Source organism: Anguilla anguilla, chromosome 2 (assembly GCF_013347855.1).
Source record: "Anguilla anguilla isolate fAngAng1 chromosome 2, fAngAng1.pri, whole genome shotgun sequence".
Lineage (NCBI taxonomy): Eukaryota > Metazoa > Chordata > Actinopteri > Anguilliformes > Anguillidae > Anguilla > Anguilla anguilla.
Window position 1 is genome coordinate 8,541,604 of NC_049202.1, and position 20,950 is coordinate 8,562,553.

General features: G+C 43.0%; 1 long non-coding RNA gene across 1 annotated transcript; it reads right to left on the minus strand.

The window, feature by feature from the left end:
- Positions 1–737: 737 nt before the first annotated feature.
- Positions 738–19,133, minus strand: LOC118220119. Its single transcript, XR_004763920.1, has 3 exons — positions 19,042–19,133; positions 18,195–18,307; positions 738–1,056 (listed from the first exon to the last, which is right to left on the minus strand). It is a non-coding gene; the product is annotated as an uncharacterized LOC118220119 (long non-coding RNA).
- Positions 19,134–20,950: the final 1,817 nt, after the last annotated feature.

A 20,950-nucleotide genomic window follows, 5' to 3' on the forward strand; every position in this document is an offset into this window, starting at 1 on the left:
TGTTTACAGAAGTGTCTGAGGATCTTTTCTGGCTTTACAGTGGTTGGTATTGGGGGCACTGGAGGTTTGTGGAATATTCAGGGCTTCACGGTCCAAAGCATTAAAATAAACTCCAAGTAACTCCAAAGCAGCATATTATGCCACCAGAGGTTGTACAAGACTATATTACCAGATTATTCTTAACAGAAAGAAAGAAAAAAAATCACATTTAATCCTCTTTTCCCATTGGAATGATTTCTTATGGCGCAAGCAACCTGAGACCACCGCGCACCAAGGAAAGAAATACTGGCACCATATAAAAACCAATATTTATGTTTATAAATGCGAATAAACCCCATAAAACTAAGTAATTCATATATTAGCAGTCTCTGGAAACATAATGTTGCGGTACGAGCTGCTTTGGAGTTACTCGAAGTGCATTTTATTGCTTTAGAGGACAAACTTCCCACTGCCCGTATTTCAGCCATTTTAAAGCCAGCAGGTTGTCAGAAACTTCTGGAAGTATCCAAAATAACCATCATCGCATGCATGCGCACACATGCAGGCATGCACACACACACACACACACACACACATATATATACACATACACACACAAAAACACACAAATACTGAAAAAATATCAGGAAAACACCAGAAAGTGGACTCTCTCACCCCAGTCTGTTTCAGCCCTGCATGCTCTGTGGAGCTTTCAGAGTGCCACCACATCGAGTTAGTTTTTTTTTTTTGTTCAGCCAGTGCCTATAAAATTGAAGGTAATTGATGGTTATAAACTGTCTCTCCATCTTCTGACATTTCCTTCCCCCAGCATGCACCGTTTTTTTTTTTTTTTTTTGTAGCGGTTGCAAATTTCCTGTCGGTGCATATATTTCCTCGTTTTGTTGCTCTGTAGGGGTAATCACTCACCATGATGTTGACTATCCCCGAAAAAAACAGGGACGTGTATGAAGAGAAAATTGATAAGTGGCATCATTTTCATCCGCCGCATTTGAGTTGTGTGCAGCATCATTTCTTCTCCCATTGGCAACTCCCTTATAATAATTTTTCAGATGATGTCTGAAGAGGGTTTTGTATGCAAGACCCGGAAAGAAAAGAAAATAGGAAATTATTAATTATATGTAAAGATGCAATATTTAAATATTCTTTTAAATTTGAGTGGAATATAATAAATTACTTTTCCATGGGGTGCAATGTGGTGCCATTTGATTTAATTAAATAAAACAGATTTATGCTGATGTTCCCGTTTGTGTATTGTTGTAAATGCGGAGGATTTGAACAATAATTGCTTCTTGAGCTATCGCAGAGTGCAGGAATATGAGGACACGCTTAGTAGAATTTTAAACTTTTATTTATGGTGGATTCCTTTGGTGTCTGATGGGTTTGTGTGAACTTCAATAGAAAAGGAAAAACTTCTCACTCGTCAAAGAGTAAACACACATGCACGGCTTCCACAACTACGTCCTCAAAAATATACTCATTACAAATGGCTACCACGTCGACCTAGTTTCTATAGAAACAATCATAGCCACTGCATTCATAAGCAATTTCCACACTTCCGATCTGAATTCCTAAGACCTGGCAGGGAGCTGCAGCTTGGCATTGTTCAAGGGATTTTTTTTGGCACTTTTTATGCCCACAAGTAATGTTTCATTATTTTCGTTTCATTTCCACCTGATAATTTGTGGTTTAGGCGGGCGTGCCATTATGGCTATTACTCGGCTTTGATTACGGTGACATTTTTCTTCCAATTTTTTGCACGTCCGGTTATTGTTAACATGTCACTGTATACGCAGTTCAAATTGCGAGTAATCTTTGCTGCATGACATTTAAACATAATTCACACCTGCAGAATTCTGAAGAGTGTTAAGACTGAATAGGTATCATGTTCTTATTTTACCGACAGATCCGTATCAATTCAACAGTTATTAGACTGAATATTTGCAATCAGTGACAGACGGGTTTTGGAAACTAATACGCGAGTGAGAAACTCAACTCACAAACGTATTGATGGTGTCACATGGAAATTAACTTTTCATTTTGTAGATATATTTTTCCAGCAGGCATCTGAAAGTGAGGGAAAGAAAGAAAAAAATACTAATTTTAAAGGTTGAATGGATCAGTTTCTATAGCAACCATGACCAAACCAGAAGTACAGAATGCCTTTGAAGCTATCCAGATTTTAACACTATACATACTGTAGGACTTTACAGCAGCAGTAGAGCAAGGTTGACTTCCTAGGGGAAAGGTCGAATCTCAAGCATTGTAGTACGACACGTTGTATGACAACACTACATGTTGGACGCTTGACCCAACGTATGACCACTCGCAAAAAACTACAGACTGTGAAATACGAACAGTTTTTACCGAGCAACCCAGGGAACTGAAAACATACCAGTGGGCAAAAAGCAGGCCGAACAGAAATGCTGACTGTTGAGGACAGCAGAGTCACCTTTAGAGGTTTATCTTCCTCCACAGACTGAGAAACCTCACCTGCTGAAATTGCACCCGGGCTTGGCTAATGCTGAACGTTTTTCATTCGTTTTAACGAGCCACAACTACAGCGCTACCTCAAGCACTGTAATCTCAGTCTCCCTCTTGGACCCGCGTTTTAAGTTCATGCATTTAGTGACTAAGTAAGTCATGAATTAATGGGTCCTGTCGTTTGTGAGTGACCCTAATGGTTTGGGATCAGCACTTTGTTGCTTTAAATATTTTCGTATGCACTTATGCAAGAGGCTCTGGATAAGAGCGTTTTCCTAAATGCCATCTTGGGCCATCTTGTTGTCTTGTTGTTATGGATGAATTACAAAGCTTTTAACATCTTTACATAGTCCCAATTTTTATACATACTGGACACATGCTGCAGCAATTCAGATTAAGTACTTTGCTCAGGGGTACAACTACTATGCTCCACTTGGGAATTGAACCTACGACTTTTAGGTTACAGTACCCTGATCATTACACTGAATGTTCCAATACCTTCCAGTTTCCTTCCTTCATGATGGTGCAGAACTGCCAATAAGGTCAACCAGGGAAAAAGGAGGGTTTTGGTTGCCTGTGCTGTACCAGCTACACTGAGGTAGAACTACGACTGTGGTCTAGCAGGCACCTGCAGTTCACCTGCTACACCTGCGCACGCAGTGCAGCCCCTCTGATGTCATGACTGTGCAGCTGAGCTGGGGGACTTGAGAGAGAGAGAGAGGAGTGGTAGGCCGTGGAAAGGGTTTCAAGGGATGGGGTTGTAGGGATGGTACTGGCCAATGGGTAAAATTAGGCATTCCAAATTGGGATAAAACACAAAAAGGAGGGCAGAAATTGGTACCAGGACAAAAAAAAAAAAAAAACTGTAACCGTCAGCAATTTCAACCAATATTTCCACAACGTGATGCGAATGCCCTTGCTCATCGCCAAGCACAAGGTCCCGTGGATCGGGCCCGGTTAGCATGGCCTCTGTAACCCTATTAATTTTAGATGTACCCTCAAGTTTTTTTTCTTCCTTTTTTTTCCCATGTTAAATTTATGCTTTGCCCCCACACCTTCAGCTGGGGTTGCAAAATATTTCATTTGCAACACTGAAAGGCGAACGTCTTGTGGGAGTTATAGTCAGCTAGCGCAGCAAACTGTGAGCTGCCAGCATCCATCCACTTTTTTTTTTAAAGATCTGCAACCTTGTAGTTTATGTTCCTCTGTAACAACCCATAATGCTTTTTTGGAATCTCAAGTCATTCCTGCACCCAAAATTCATGAGCCTCTTGAACAGGATTTTTTTTTTTTTCAGATGGTGGGGGGTGGGGGAGTTTGGAGGGGGGGGGGGCTGGGGGCACGGAGGTTACTTTACCAGTGAGGGTACATGTGATTCAGTCTCAAAATCAGTTTGCAACACTGAAAAACTCCCGGTGTTAAATTAACTCCAACAGTCTTCAATATAGTGCCTTTTGTCCCTATAGGGACATAGAGTAAAAAGATACACTGCCACGGTTGATTTTTTTACACTGGACGTTTATCTTTGTAGAACAGCATTCAGGACCACAAGGCCTGCTTGGGTTTCCTGTTAGCATTCATAGCCTCATGCCATAAGCTTTTAATTGGTCGATTAATGTCCAGAGCGCAGCACCCAGTCCAGATCAATACATAGAGCGTGGACTGTACAGCTCAATATAATTATGACCATGTCTGTCAACTATATGCAACGTGTCAATATGCATAACTGAAGGGTATTCTGTTGTACATCAGTCAGTCAATTCAATCCTTGCCCTGACCCAAAGGTCAAAACCTAAACCCTAAACCCTAAAAGCTAAACCCAACCCTTTAACACTAACCCTAACATTAAGGGCTAAACTGTAATCATAAATGCTAAACCCTAACCCTATATGCTAAACCCAAATCCTAAATTCTAAAACCTGTGTAAGTACACAGTGACTACAGAAGTAGGTATAGAGTAACAACAGCGTACATACACACTGTCAAAAAAAATGCTTTCAAGTGCAAATTCTGCGTCTCAATTTGAATGCCAAACACTTAATTCTCGAGGTCAAGACTACCGTGACTGCAGTCTTTATTGTTTTACTGCAGCGGGAAAATTAAAAGCCCGCAAGCAACGGGTTTGTTTACCAGTAATTATGACATAAGACAGTAGTTACACCACACCGTCCAATACAGACGCAGTGTAATTACCCACTGTTATGACCATGCAACGTAAAGCAGGACCACAAGCACTGCAGTGCACTCCAACACATCATTTATAATAAAGGCACAATCCAGCCGTCGTCCCCGACTCCAGCCTGGAGGCCTATTAAGGAGGATCAATTAATTAGCCGAAATTACAATTAAATGACGGCAGCCAAGGGTGAGATAAAAAATTAAAAAAGAAAACACATAATAAATTCCTCTGCCTCAGTTTCCATATTCTTTCTGGGAAAAAAACGAAAAGAAAAATATCCTCACAAAACTCACATGGTATGTGTTAAAATATAAAATACTAAATATGAAAAATGCATTCGGTATGGACTATCAGAATAATACAGAGCCAATTTTTTACATTGTGCAAAACACACAGCTTTCAAGGGACAGAGAGACTAATCATTGGCACCAAAACAAAGACAGTACTCATGCTACCAGAGCTACTTTCCCCATTCAAGCTTGCCAGCTATTATTAATGCACATACACACTGGACTGAATTAAAAGACCATTTAAAAAACCCACACAAATCAGCCTTGTTAAGGCACTGTTTTTGCATCAGTAGGCATTGCATTAAGAGGGCCGTGCGCTTCCTCAGTCGAACGGTAGCGCTTTGAACTAGGTTTCAACCAATCACGAGAAAGCCGAGATCCTTTGATTCCGTCCTGAGAGTAATTTTGCGGCACCTTCACACAGTATACTTACAAGTTGATTCTCGTCTCTTTTCAAAAGAACCTCTTTTTTTCAGCTTTACAAAGGTTCACTTTGTTTCAGAGGTTTGAAAATTCAATCGAAATGCAATTCACCTGTAATCGAAGTTGAATCTGTTTGCTCATTAATCCACAGATTGCTTGTGGATTGGAAATATGGTGGTTTCATATTGAAACTTGCCACCAGCAGCAAAAAAACCCCACAAAAATCTCCAGAGAATATGCAGGTATGACCGAGAATACAAACACCATTAGGTTATATTAGGTTAGGTCATACTTTATTAATCGCAGTCGGAACACTCACTTGCGATCTTGGATATGACATGCAATACACACACATCCAACACAGCAGACAAGAGTTTTACAACGTTGCATTTCACACTGGCTCCCACATACTGATATTGATTAAAAACGCATATAAAATTGAAATTTACACAATGCAATCTATCAGACATCATAGTGATGAATGAATGCGGGAGTTTTTCTCCCACAGTTTGTTGATTTCCCTCCCAACCCCCCCTCCGAACAGCGCTCACACAGACGGGAGGCGGAGGCAGACACCTCGTGTGCAGCTCGAGCAAGCAGACTGGACTGTTGCGATCGACCAGCAGGGGTCGCCAGCGAGCGATGAGACGCGGTCATCCCTGCCAACTGTAATCCTCCCTCTCTGGGTGACACCAGGGCCATTAGGCACCAACCCACAGGGCTGGCGGCAGCATTCTTCCCTGGCACAGTCCAGACTGCTGGGCCAATTCACACAGTGCCTTAACAGATACCTGACTGTGGGGCCCATTCACACATTTAAACTGTGCCTTAACGGAAGCCAGACCGTGGGGCCCATCCACACACTGGAACAGTGCCTTAACAGATACCAGACCATGGGGCCCATCCACACACTGCATGGAACAGTGCCTTAACAGATACCAGACTGTGGGGCCCATCCACACACAGCATGGAACAGTGCCTTAACAGATACCAGACTGTGGGGCCCATCCACACACTGGAACAGGGCCTTAACAGATACCAGACCGTGGGGCCCATCCACAGACTTATAACTGAGCCTTAACAGGATGAGGCATCCAGCAGCGCTGCGGGATTCGCAGTGGTTTAATTTCCCATTGACTCATGTAGCGCGTATCCCTGTACCCGTTACCGCCATTCGCCATTACCGAGCTGATGTCTGATGACCCAAAAACATAAAATCATGGAGCTCAATTTCCGCCAAACACCATTCTCTACTTCAGTCCACTAGTTTCTTTCTGCATGCTGGTAAGATTACGCAGCACCACGGAGTACTCTTACAAACCGAAAACTAGCCAGACTGCACTTCTGTTTACATCAAACACTCAAGCGCTGGGCATCAGACAACCTTAAACCTTGTTTGAAGCAGTCAAATCCAGTCCTCAGGGTCTAGAAGTCTGGAAACACTTTTATTTGCAGTATTTTATTATTAGTATTAGTATTGGTAGTATTAGTGGTATTAGTAGTAGTAGTAGTAGTAGTAGTAGTAGTAATATTATTGTTATTATTAATTATTATTTTACTTTATTCATGATGAATAAATGTACCGTGTCTTTTTGCCATAGAGTGGTGTGAAGATAACAGGAAAGTAAAAAGCTGGCATGGATCAGTCATGGCACATCTCACTTCTAACAGCTGTTTAAGGCTCAGAACTGCCGGTTCGTTTCATCTCGGCTAAATGCCAGATGACACGAGAGAAGGCAGAGATGGCTGTGGCGAGCTCAGAGATCAGTTCCGGAAGGTTCTTCAGAGATCAGTGCCGGAAGGTTCTTCATCTCCATTTCGAGCTTGGATTTATTTCACTTGGGCTCTCCCTCTGCACAGGTGTGTGTGTGTGTGTGTGTGTGTGTGTATAGGTATGTACTGTATGTGTATGTGTGCGCGCGTGTGTGTATAGCAGACGCTCAAAGTATACAGCTGAATATTTTAGTGAAATTCAGGTTGAGTGCCTTTGCTCGAAGGTACAATGGTAGAGCCATGTCCAGACACAGAGCCTGAGCCCAAAGCCCAGCTCCCAGTTAACATTATGCCGCACTGCCATTTGAATAACTACACCATGATATACTACACTAATAAAAAAATAAAATAAAATAAAAATGGCTCATATATTTCCGTGTAAGGCAGTAAAGCTCTTGTGTTTCTGGGACTCTGAAGCCCTTAACCCTTTGAAGACTAGAGTTTGTTTTTTGGTTCTACATCAGTGTTCTAGAACTCCATCGCTTTCAGTCACCAGCAGCGATTGTTACATCAGCATTAGAACGCTCAGTTAAGAACCTTCTAAGCACACATTTGTTCTCTCGTGCCCTTGAAAGGGTTAAACGCCTCCGGGGAGCTTTGGCGGCCGGGGGCCGGTGCGGCGCGCTCGATCGCGGCCCGTTCCGACACGATGATGCGGTGAATGTAGATCAAGCCGATGCCCCCTGGGGGATCGGAGGGGAGATGGAAAAACGCAGCAGACCATGGGATTAAATCCTAGGAGTGCACAGCTGCAACCGGGGGGGGGGGGGGGGGGGGGGGAGATGAGAGGGAATATATTCTGCTATAATATCGCATATCAAACAAGTCCGTGTGAGACGTCTGTTTAAGATCTCTTCCCCTCTCTCTTTCATACCCTTTCTTCCTCCGTCTCCCCATTTCCCTTTCATACCCTTTCCCCCTCCCTTTCTTTCTCCATTTCTCTTTTTTCCTCTCTCCCTTTCTTTCTGTTTCTCTCTTACTTTTCCCACCTCTCTCCTTCCCCACCTCCTTCAGTACCCCTCAGCTATGAAACCCAAGGACCAGAACATATTTTAAAACAATGCAGGTGACTGATAAGGCTTTTCTTCCATTAATCAAATTGTGCTCTGTGATATGGGGGATGACTTCTCTTATCTAAATATGGATTTTTCAAAGATTTTTTTTCCCCTCAAAGGAAACTGGTTTTCCCATTTAAACTGGTTCCTGACAATACTTATTATCCACGTGATAGGCCCCACAGGAGAGCCACATCAAATGAGAGCAGAGGTTTTGATCTTAATGATGACATCAGCTTACTAAATCATCCACCAAATCGGGTGACTTTATATAGCACTACCTGAAAACCTTCACTAAATGTCATATTTTTATTCATATTTATTAACTTATTTCCTTTTTATTCATAGTAAGGAGACTTATAATTATGTTTTCTTGTTTTTAATTGTTCCAGCCTGAACTAATTTCAGATTTTACGCTACACTGTTTCCACATGTTGTATCTGATTGTTAATACTAATTAAAGTTAAAAAAAATTATCTCACAAACTCAGTCACAAAGCAGTCATTCCTGAAGTCATTTTCATTCAATGGCTTCTTTGAAGGAAAAAGAAAAGAGTAACAATGGAAATAAGCACATGGTAAACTGTGCAATATTTTTAAATAATCTTTAAAAAGCTGTCTGAATCCTTTGTAAGTTCTCCATAAAACAGTAAGTTAATAAAATTGGATATATTGCTCACAGATGGATATTGGAGGCTATTCCCATTTTGTTTCAAAGAATTGCCCTTCGGGTAATTTTATTTAATTGGAATATAACACCTGGAGAGAAGTAAGCAGAATTAAAATAATGTTCATTGTAAAATTTCCATCATCATCTGTTCTCATTTTTACATTTTATTTCTCTTCATAAATGTGTTCTCTAACCAGTTTATCATCTACATTTTTTTACATGCAACATTCTCCCCTAATAAACATTCTCTCTAACCACTTAGCATCAATACAAATTTTTAGCCTCTCTTAGTAAGCGTTGCAGTGCTCTCTCCATCCACGCTCTGAAGTCTAACTGCCACGTGCTTATTTTCCAGGTAACTTACATACAAACACGGAGGAAAGCCTGTATTGAACCTCAAGTTTTTCAAGCACGCGGAGGACATTTTGGCTCAAAAGACCTCACATCGAGTGTGCTCAGGTCAAGCAATGAAATGAAAAACCTAACACTGTTGGCCAAAACTGGCACAATAACTGTGTTACTTTGTAATTTTGGAGGATACACCTGCGTTGTGAGTTGTGAGTTGCTCTGGATAGGAGAATTTGCTAAATAAATGTACTGCAATGCAAATCAGTGGTTAATTAGAACAATGAAGGACTGGACTTCATGGCCAGCTGTGCAAGCTTAACTTGATCATGGCTAGATTTTACTGCAAACATCTGATTACTGGAATGATCATATGAGAAAATATCACGTCAGCCCTTTGTCTTTACTTCCCAACCAATTAACGTAACAGGCCAGTGTTTTGGAGACATAACATTTACTGCTTTGTTCAGAAAAATTAATGCACACCCTCACAGTGTAATATAACAGCATAGCATGATTTATTAGTCTTTAACAGTTATGAAGAATTAATTCAGTTCAGTTCAAAAATCTATTAGTCCAATTACCGATAAATAGATTCTAAATATTTATTACACAAATTAAACCAAAAGTAGAATCGGGAAGGAAACACAATGGTTGGGATTCAGTCATAATGTGTCCTTACAATTATGCAAAACAATTAAAAGCAAAAAAAAAAAAAAAAAAAAAAAAAAAAAACTTTTCTTCCAAACACAGATTGGTGAGTACGGTAATCACTGAAACCAACTGGCAAAACTGAATTAGTAATGAAAAAATGCAAAAATTATATTCACTAAACCCTAAATGCTGATCGAATACATCTCACTGCTGTATAGGCCAGTCCCCTCGGTGCAATCTCCCCATCAGCCATTTTCCACACACACACACAAACATTTTTAAAAACCCACAAAAAAAAAAAAAAAAAAAAAATGTTTTATGTAATTAATCTCCGGAGGTGTAATCACCGTGCGTTTGCTGCTGTTCATAGACGATCCAGCTCTGAACTCCTCTTTTAAATACATCAATATTTATGACATGCACTGTTTCAAGCTTCTTGGTGCATATTTAGACCTTTCTCTAGGGGGCTTTGCTTTGCGTCTGGCTTTCTCCTATATTGATAGTTCAAGAGCAACGGGTGAATAATCATCCGTTTTCGGCTTCTAAATAAAAGCGTGTTGACTCGCCTGGTGCATCCAGGCCGTACCCGAGCTTTCGGAAGTGGCGAATAGGTCTAATTTAACAGCGCCGCTTCCGTTCATTATGTGGGCGGGGCTCTTCCGACGCAAACTGACACCAACAATAAAAGGAAGAAGAGCGAAGCGCTGAGAACGGAGGCAGGAAATGACAGTGCGGAGCGCACATTATCTCTCGCACGGTCACGAGGAACCAATCCGGCACCCCAGCGTGACATAATCGCGTCCGGGGCCACGAGATTGCGGTTTAGCCCAAAGAGCATTTCAGCACACGGCAGCATTTGCGCGCATGGTTCTATTGTACAGAAAACCCTCAGATTGATTTTTAAAGCTGCAAGACCAGCTAATGATTATTCCTGCAAGGTAAATGCAATGACCACAGCCCATATTCTACAGCTACAGTTAAACAGTATATGCCTCTGCCTTCTAACAGAAAGAGAGCCTGTTTTGAGGAATTATTACTTCTTGCTTCTTTCATGTGGGGGCCAGCGTGAACCATATAGATATTCCAGACCCACACACATGAATAATATCACTATGTATTTATTTCCTTAAATCCCCCACATATTGTTTTCTCATAAGTGTGCAAAATTACCCCATGCCCCAGGAACCGCTGAATATCAAATATATAAAGCCAACTACACGAAATTGTACCTCTATTTAAATTATTATAATAATCAAAGTGAGCAGACACTGATTTAAAAAAATGCATTTATCACTTAGGGGTTCAGCAGACTGTCATCTAAAGCAAATTACAGAGTACACTTTTACATGCAATCAATTTATACAGCTGGGTATTTATCATGCAGGTTTAGTAGCTAGCCGCAGGGTAAGACAGCACTGTGCCATCTGGGAATCAAACCTGCAACCTCTGAGGCAGAAACAAAGTTCCCTAACCCATTATACCACATCTCACAATATAAAAGAGTGGTGACAGGGACTACAGGACCATCCGTAAATACAGAATCGTTGTTTATCGGTTTTCCCGTCTCCCCGGTGGTCATGGAATATGGCTTTTAACAAGATGTGGAGACAGGGGGTAGAGTTTTGGCACAATGCTGCGCGGCAAGTCATTACGGTCCAGCCCTGGGGCAGTGCTGATCCTTTCTATGCAATTACGTCGGAATCAATTAAAATCTCAGTAAACTTCGGCGACGGCTCGGCAAATTGCACCGCCTGACGGCTCTCTGCTTAGCGCTTTGCCAACTGAAACCTGTTAGGACTTCAGCCCCAGTGGCCGAGCAGATGGGAGGCATGTTTTGTGCGCAAAATGTACGATGAAATTGTTTCTTTTATCCCCGCTCCCTCCCCGCCCATCTCAGATCACCGCGGTGTTAAGACAAACGAAGACGCAGGCGTTCGCGTCTGCCGCTTGATAACAACCCTCCGGAGGCTCTACTCCAACAGAGTGAGTTTATGGAAAACAACAAGAAAACAAAAATGTTTTTAACAGTCATGAGCAGAAGGTGCTGCCTTTTGACTGACACACACACACACACACACACACACACACACACACACACACACACACACACACACACACACACACACACACACACACACACACACACTATATACAGCATACAAACACTGACATACACGCGCACACATATGTATAACCTACGTGTGTGTGCCTGCCTGCATGTGTGTGCACATTGTAAATAAAAAAGTAACGTACACAATATATATTTTTACAAATCTAAGGTCTTAATAAATAAATAAAAACAAATATGAAGTAATAACTAACATAGAAACTTGAGAATCAGACTTCCCATGATGCCTCAGGAAGGTTAATGCTGAAACATGGGGCTTCAGGCATTAGCTGGCCCTGCTACAGTGCCTCATATTAAATATTTACTCCACATATGAGAACATTTATAAAGCAAGTTAACCTTTGCTCTTACATCAGGTTTTTTTAAATACTGGATTTCTTTTTTTCAAAATGAACAAATACAGTATATTTTATAGTTTTCATGAGGATAGCAAAGACACATGCTATGTTAGTCTATCAAAGTTGAATTTACATTACCGGAGTTAAACACTAAACATGAACTAGAGTAGAATTAACACTGGGCATTTTACAGTGTAAAACAGCTTTGCACATGAATTAATATGCGACATGTCATGTGCTATGAAAAGCAGACACGTGATTGGCTGTTCTCAGAGCCAGGTATATAGTTCCAGGTATTTACCCACAATCCATTTGTACGCTCCGCAGATGAACGCATCCTACAGTCTCTCTCCTACCACCGCAGTTATTCCTTTTTCAAATAAATGGGAGCCCTGTCCTCAAATCTAACCGAACATGCATTGTGGAGTTCTCGTACATAAAGCCGATGATTATTCTCATCCTCCGAGACGCTGTAGAACCGTTGGGTTCATGAGTCAGGACAATGACGCTTCACAAACAAAGCAGACGGTCATGCATTATTCAGTGGGAAGCCACTGCCCGTACTTCTCTGAGAAAATGTTTTCGAAATTTCCGGTTGTGTGTTGCCCGTCTGACAAATGGGCAATTTTGCACATCTATTTTTCCGGCTCTGTAATTCAGCTCTTCGCTCCTGTCCTGTTGCTTGACTGACTGCTACACAGAATACTCATTTGCTTTCAGCACAGTGTGAGTGATCTTCTCCATCTCATAGCTCCTTGTACTTACTACTACCTACCACCCAGTATGCACACACACACGCACAAACAACACTCCCACACACACACACACACACACACACACAAGCGCATGAGCACACGTACACACACAACTGACACAACACTCTCTCACTCATGCGCGCACACACACAAGCACAAATGCACACACAACATTCACTAGCACACACACACAAATAGCACTCACGCGCAGACAAACCACACTCACACCATATCTCATTCATTTGCGCACACACTTGCATACATACAAGCACACAGACACACGTACGCAAACACCATACTCTTGCACCCACACCCACACATCTACTCACTTTAGACTTGCATGCACGCACAATCACACACACACACACCCTCACACACACACGGCAGATGTCGACAGGCTGTGATTTCTCACACCAGCACGACTGATTTCTGCTTTCTCACACACTCATCCTGAAAGGATGCCATTAACAGCAACACAGTAAACGCATCAAATAAAGCGAACGCTGTAATTATGCAACAGTGCCTCAGTAATAACACACACAAAAAAAAAAAAACAGTTCATTTGCATGCACACTAGGGTAGACAAGGATAAAACAGCATTAATGCATTTCTCCCACACCATGTACTTAGGAACAGTTTGCTGTCCAACTGTCACATTTTAATTTTCCGTTGTCATCTGTGCTAAGCACTGATGCCCACTCCCACGGGAGTGTGATTCCCACCATCGTCCTGAATATCTGTGTGAAGAGGGAGGGAGAGAAGGAGAGAGAGGGTGAGAGTGAAAGAGAGGGGGAGAGAAGGGAAGAGGGGGAGGAGACATGGAGAGGGAGAGGGGGAGGGAGAGAGAGGGTGAGAGCGAAAGAGAGCGGGAGAGAGAGGGGGGAGAGTGAGAGAAAGAGAGAGGGAGTGAGCAAAAGAGAGAGATAGTGAGGGAGAGGGGGAAAGGGAGAGAGGGAGGGAAAGGGAGCAGAGAGAAAGAGGGGTGGAGTGAGAAAAAGAGAGAGTGAAGGAGAGGGGGAAAGGGAGGGAGTGAAAGATGGAGGGAGGGAGGGAGTAGGAGAGAGGGCAAGTGAGAGAGAGGGGAAAAGTTGGAGAGAGAAGGGGGAGTGTGTGAGAGAGAATGAGAGATAGAGACAGATAGAGGGAGAAAGAGAGGTAGAGGGCAGGAATATTGATCTGTTTTTTTGTTGAGCGTGATAAGCCGTTAACGTTAATGTTTTTTAGCCCGGCGGCTTTGAACGAGGGGTCTGCTTAGAACAGAAAGGCGTGGGACGTGCTCGCTAAACGATGCCAAAACTCAGATTACGGTCCTGTCCCCGAGGAAAACGGTTATCTCATCAGCAACAGGGCCCGTGGAATCCGCCACCGTATGGCTGCTCTTCGCCCGCAGCGAATACCTGCGCTATCTGACAGGACCTTGCAGCAAGCCAGCAATGGCTGAACCGGGGACAGAATGATGCTTGTGAGAGATAGGATAGGATAGGATGGCCCAAATCTAACTCAGGCAGCTCAGGATTTGGCGGGGCATGGTGTGGCATGGTGTTCTGGGGGGCATGTGCCCTGTGTGTGTATGTGCCCTGTGTGGGTGTGTGAGTGTGTGTCCTTCCTTTGCATGAGCGTATGCGTGTGCTTTGTATTTGTCATGAGTGTCATTTCTGTGCGTCTGTATGAGTTTGTGTGTGCATTTGCGCGTTTCTTTTCTGTGTGTGTACTTCCCACCTGCACTGTATATGCATTGTGTGTGTGTGTCCTCTGTACTTCTGTGTTTTCCCTTTGTATGCGTACTTTGTGTGCGTGTCCTTCCTTTGCATGCTCTGTTTGTGTGTTTGTGTGTATTTTTGTGCCTGCACGGGAATTTGAGTACGGTTGCACTTGCATGTTCACAAGGGAACGCAAGCCCTGAGTCACGGGTGTAGATCTGAGACTGAAGGTGCGCTTTGTCTCCTTTTAACTTTCTTTTTTTTTTATATGCGTGGTGTTGCTGAAAAAAATAACTTTAACCCCGGATTTCTTATCTTTCAAAATTGCCAAACCCCTGATGTAACCTATACTCTCCTTGATAATAACCTTGATGTAATCTCCTATAGCTGTGGCAGCTACAGGTCACGTTGAAGGGAGTTTTTATAATTAATGTCCTACGGTGGATAAAAAGATTTGTCCTCATTACCAAAATCAGTTGAAATGCAAGAACTGTTCCAGGGAAGATCACACAGACAGGCTCTCAAACGTGAAGTCTACTCTTTTATAAAAAAAAAAAAAAAAAAAAAAAAAGTAATAATAAAATCTTGGTTTCAGTATAGATAGAAGTGCTTCAATTCAAAGAACTTCAGTAAAGGGTTTTTTTTTTTTTTTTTTTTTTTAAACGCACCTTGGAGGGCTTCGTAAGTGCAGTTGTCATTTAAAAGGCATGGGGTCTGGGAGGCAAACGAGGGCCAGCTGTCAGCAGAACGGGCAGGGCCGGCTCCAGGTGGAGTTCGGCTTTTTGATGGAGCCCGGGGTGAACCGGCAGTCGTTATGCTACCCATTAAAGAGCGTCGTCAGGACAACGACGGGACCCCAGCTCCCCCCCCCCCCTCCCCCGCGCGGGCGAGATGCGCTACCTGCGGGGCGGACGGCAAGCTGTTGTGCGGCTGGCACGCGTGTTATCTCCGAGTGGGAGGCGCGTCTCCAGGCTAGAGAGGGGCTCGTTAGCTTCCCGTTTCGGCAGAGAAACGCGGCGCGCTTGTGGGACTCTCGCCGTCTCCGCTAACTGAAAACATTTATTTTGTTTCCAGTGCAGACTGCCTGGGAGCGACTCTGCATATTTTTGGCACTAAACGCTCGGCTATCCGCTGTAATTGGGCGCATATCCAAAAAAACGGCGAGCACAATTAATCAGTGCAAAAGCGTGTTTTTGACAACCATAGAAAACCGGCACCACGTGTTCTGTTGTCCTGTCGAAGCAGTTTAAATAGACTGGCTTGTTGTGATGTGCATTTAGAAATTTAAGCGGACACTGAAAGCATTTTAACGGTGCAAATGACCCAGAAACAAACACTTTGCTGTCATACCAAACCCTTTGCTGTCAAAGGTTCCTGAACAAATTAAATACAGAAAAAGAAAAGAGAAAAAGATCATTAAGGGAAGGAATGCTTTATGTAGAGAGGGATTGTATATCGGATAATATTTACAACGTTCCACACAACGCATGTAAAAATAGCGGGAGAGGCGCCCGTCCTGGCGAGCTGGCGGCTCTTCTGGTGGTTCGACGGTGCGTTTTTGGGGGGGGGGGGGGGGGCAGTACGTTCCTCGGTGTGCCTCTCGGCGCTCTGACCTCCCGCTGTCTTCCAGGCCATCTGCGCTCGTGAGGTCCTGGCGTGCGGCCTACGGCTCGCGCCGCCCGGGCCAGATGGCGGGAACCGTGACCCGCGACCCCTCTCGGAACCACGGTATACAGTTCCAGGTATTTACCCACAATCCATTTGTACGCTCTGCAGATGGACGCGTCCTACAGTCACTCTCGTACCACCGCAGTTCATTCCTTTCCTGTTGCTTGACTGACTGGTCCTGTCAGGTGGGGGGCTGTGGGGGGCTGGGGGGGGGGGGGTCGCGACCTGAGACCCCCCAACCCCCACCCCGTTACCCCCCTGAGCTGCAGGGCGGGTCACCCCCAGCCAGGAGGGGGACTTTCAAACAGACCCCGTCGGGGTGGGTTACGACCACACAGACTTTGAGAAAATATGTACTGGATATACCCAGCGGTCATGAATATTCTCAAAGTATGCGGAGAATATTCATGGATGGAAGAGGTCTACATGTACCCACAAATAATGTTTATAAAACGTGCGCAGTTTTGCAATGGAAATAAAAATCACTACTCACTAAATGGCCTAATTGAGGACAGCTGGCAATATCTGATAGTACTGAGTATTCTGTGAGTTATAAAACCATTTTCGATTTTCAATGACACCAATAATTAGTTTAAGGGGAAGTTTGCAGCCCCACCAATTTTCAGCTCACCATACCCAAAATACCCGAGAATTTCCAGCAAAACATGTTAATGACTATACACACAATCACACAAAACACTTGTTTTTGTTCATGATATTGGTGAAAATAGATGTTTCTTTTAAAATTGCCATGTAATCTGCAGGAATTTTAAACAGTGTCAACAGGACAAAAGGGCCACACTTTCAACAAGAGCTTTAAATACATTTTAAAAACAATTAAAAAAACTTAATGTAATCCAACCTGTGATTTTCGTACCACCACAACTTGTTTTTATAGTAGAATTTGGAGTTCGACTTGCTTCTTTTGCCTTCTCCCACACCCACTGTTAGATATAGTGTGTTCCTCCTCCGTGGTGTGATAAGGTAAATTGATTCCATAAAACATCGGGTTAGCGAAAAGTAGCCGCATAGTCACTGTCAGACCAAGAGCGTTTACTGAAAATGGGTCTTTATTCTGGGAAAGACGCGAGGGCAATGACGGTTGTTAAAACATTCAGTGAAACGACTCTCCTCTCCGTTTTTGATGGAAACCGCCCCATTGCCCGGATACGATAACACTGACAGACCATTGTGCGGCCCCCTATCACACAACAAACTGCTAACATCCATCTGCACTTTCACAAAGCAAGGATAACACGATACCGAGATACTAAAAGATACTGAAACTACTTTCTGTTTCCTGAAATAGAATATATTCTTTTTACACAGGAGTACGGCTCCTATTCGCCGTTATTTATAGAAAACGGTTTCTATAAACCCTCAAAGAAACATTCAGAGCATGAAGCGTGGCCCTAAAAAAGCCAACGATGACTCATATGAATTTTGGATCCTCGGGAAAATGGTGTGATTTTTTTGCACTTTGTAGAGCGCCAACTAAATGCGTCAAGTAATATAAAGGTTCGTTGGAACCAAACAGCATTCAAAATCCTAGGGTAAAAATAACTTGTACCAGAGGGGGCATACAAACGAGATGCATGGGAATAAGAGTACTTCGTTCATCCATGACGGCAGATCGGTGGCAACTGTATAATGGCAGAGCAAAACTGAAACGCTAGTATTTTAAGTCGTATTTAATAACATGCGCGTTTTGCAGAAGGCTCTACGCGGTGACTGACCTTAGATGCAGTGCGTGAAGGCGTGACCGGGGACAAGGAGACGCGTACGAGAGGCCCAGCCTTCCTTGACAGGTCCTGATACTAGGAGGATGAAGGAAGTTGTGGTTTCAGAACTGAAAACAAGGAAGGAAGCAGGAGTCACTTTGGTCACGTTATTGTGCAAAGTAACAATCGCCATTTTTTTCAGCGCCGGCTTGACTAAGAGACAGACCGCTTTTATTTGCGTAATAATTATGTTGCCAATGTTTTGCTGTCTTGTCTCGTCAATACGTGATTACGATTTTAACAAACTGAGCAAGAGGGAGAGAGAGGCAGAGGAGGTTCAAAAGGAAGAAAAGGCAGAGATGCGTTGGCTGAAGGACGTATGATGCAATTGATCCCATTTCATGCCTCCCTGCTAAGGTTAAACCGGGAGAACAAAGGCTACCATGGAAACACGCACGGGGGAGTTCATGATTGATTTAACCTCGGTCAAAAGGCTTAATTATGAACCTTGGAAATCAAGCTATTTAAGGCAGCGTTCCAATTAACCCCCGAGAACCGCTGCAGTCACAATGCAGATCACCCATAAGATATAAAACCGGTACCATTTTATTAAATCACAAAAGGAAATGACTGGAGGGTTTTTTTTTTTTTTTTTTTACTGAAAAGGGAAGAAAAAAAAAAGATTCATTATTATTAGGGTGATTCCAGGACACGCAAGTCTCCAGACCATGGAATAAAAGTTCCTCCTTTTCAACCCAACACACGTTGCGTTTGCACGAGGGATAGGTCCTGAAACATTCAGGGTGCGTCCCATTACTGTTCACTCCACACCTCCACTCCCCCACTACCATTTGTCTCCTACCTGGAAGTATGTGTAGGCCCCCCGTCTGCAAGCTCTACACCAGTGGTCTCCAACCCTGGTCCTGGAGAGCAACAGGCTCTGTCGGTTTTCACAGTGACTCTGCACTTCATGAATCAATTAGAGCGGTTGATTACACAGTTAACTCAACTCACCTGGTGTCTTGGGTCTCAGTTGGGTGCTGATTTTAAGGTGAAAACAAAAACCAGCAGACCCTGTAGCTCTCCAGGACCAGGGTTGGAGACCACTGGTGTAGGCCCCCTGTCTGCAAGCTCTACACTGCATGCTGCCTTAGGTGGAAAATCCAGGTCCAGAAAGTAAAAGTCCTGTTCAGGATTTTGTTTCAATCACCTGGGTAAACCAGGTGAAGTGACTTAGCGGTGTAATCGACTGCTGTAATTGGTCAATTAAGTGCAGAGTAACAACAAAAACCAGCAGACCCTGCAGCCCACCAGGACCAGGAATGAAGGTCACCTGGCTTACCCAGTGTGTCTACAGCAGAGGTGGGTAACGAGGGCCGTATCTGTTTCCAGTCTTCATGCCAACTTTTGGCCTTAATTGCTTCATTAGCCCTAATATTTATTCCATCTCACATGTTAGCAACACTTCTTGATAAGCGCATGGATGACAGCCAAAGACTGTTCTTGTGTCCCTGTATGAAGCGCTTTACTGTGATCTAATCTACAACTGAACCAGTGTTGGCGAATACAGCCAATTAGCTCATTTAGCCAGGATAATTGGTGGAAAGAAAATCCTGTGTATACACTCCCCCTCCAGGACTGAAATGTCCCACCCCTGGTCAAGAGGAACAGATGAACCAGCCTGCCTGAGTCAGGATCCACCCCAAGTTGCTTCCCGTTTCCTCCAGGGAGTTTGTCTTCGCCACCCTCAGCCATGGCTCGCTCATGGGGACCTGAGTTGGGAGTGTGAAGTACCTGTGAAGCACTTTGAGACATTGCTCCTTTATGAAAGAAGCTATTCAAACAAAATATAACACACACACACACATGTATATATCATATACTCATATTCATATTATATATATATATATATAGTTTATATGTATATGAGTAAATGCTCATCAATCATGGAAAGCTTAGCTTTATGTTAGAAGTGAAAGATGACTCAAAAATAGCAAGCAATAACAGTATTGGGTAGACACTCAATTAACTGCAGGCAGTGATTTGGTTTGATAAGATGCGGATTTTACTTTCATTTTACTCTACTGTCTTCTCTTTCATTTCTTCCTCAACACTGCGGAGTTCAAACGTAATGTGAGACTGCTGTATGTGCTCGCTAGCGCCATCTAGTGAAGGACTCACTTTACCCACCACCTGAAAACACAACCTAATAACACAACCAACGATTGAAGCAAAACAAATACCATGCCCAATCGCTTGTCATGTTATTGGTTTTGCCTGTGCTAAAGGTTTTGCACATGCTAAAGGACTTAATAAATCAGGTCCTAAATATTATTTGGTTCCTTTAACTGTTTATCTTATGCGGTAATTCCTCCCGTAAACTAGGCCTGCCAGGATTTCAGATAACTTGGGTTTAAATACATCTTCACATTTGGTGGATGCAGAATATGTTTACTTTTGTGTTCTTTGACAACTTATATTTTAAAAACATGAATCATGGCTAACGAAAACTCATGGTAGGCATACAACAAGAAATTAGACCATCTCATATAGACAAGTATTTATGAAGAGCCACCGTTGCAATGCTACTGAAAAATCTTGAGGAATTTTCTTTTCACTTCACATTCTGACATCAGTATTTTTCAACAAAGCCTATTTTTTAAAATATATTCTCATTAGCGGATGGTAACCGGGCGACATCCAATCCATCCATCCAAAGCAGATCTTTCTTGTGGCACAAAAAAAAAAAAAAAACGGCACCCTCCTAGCGG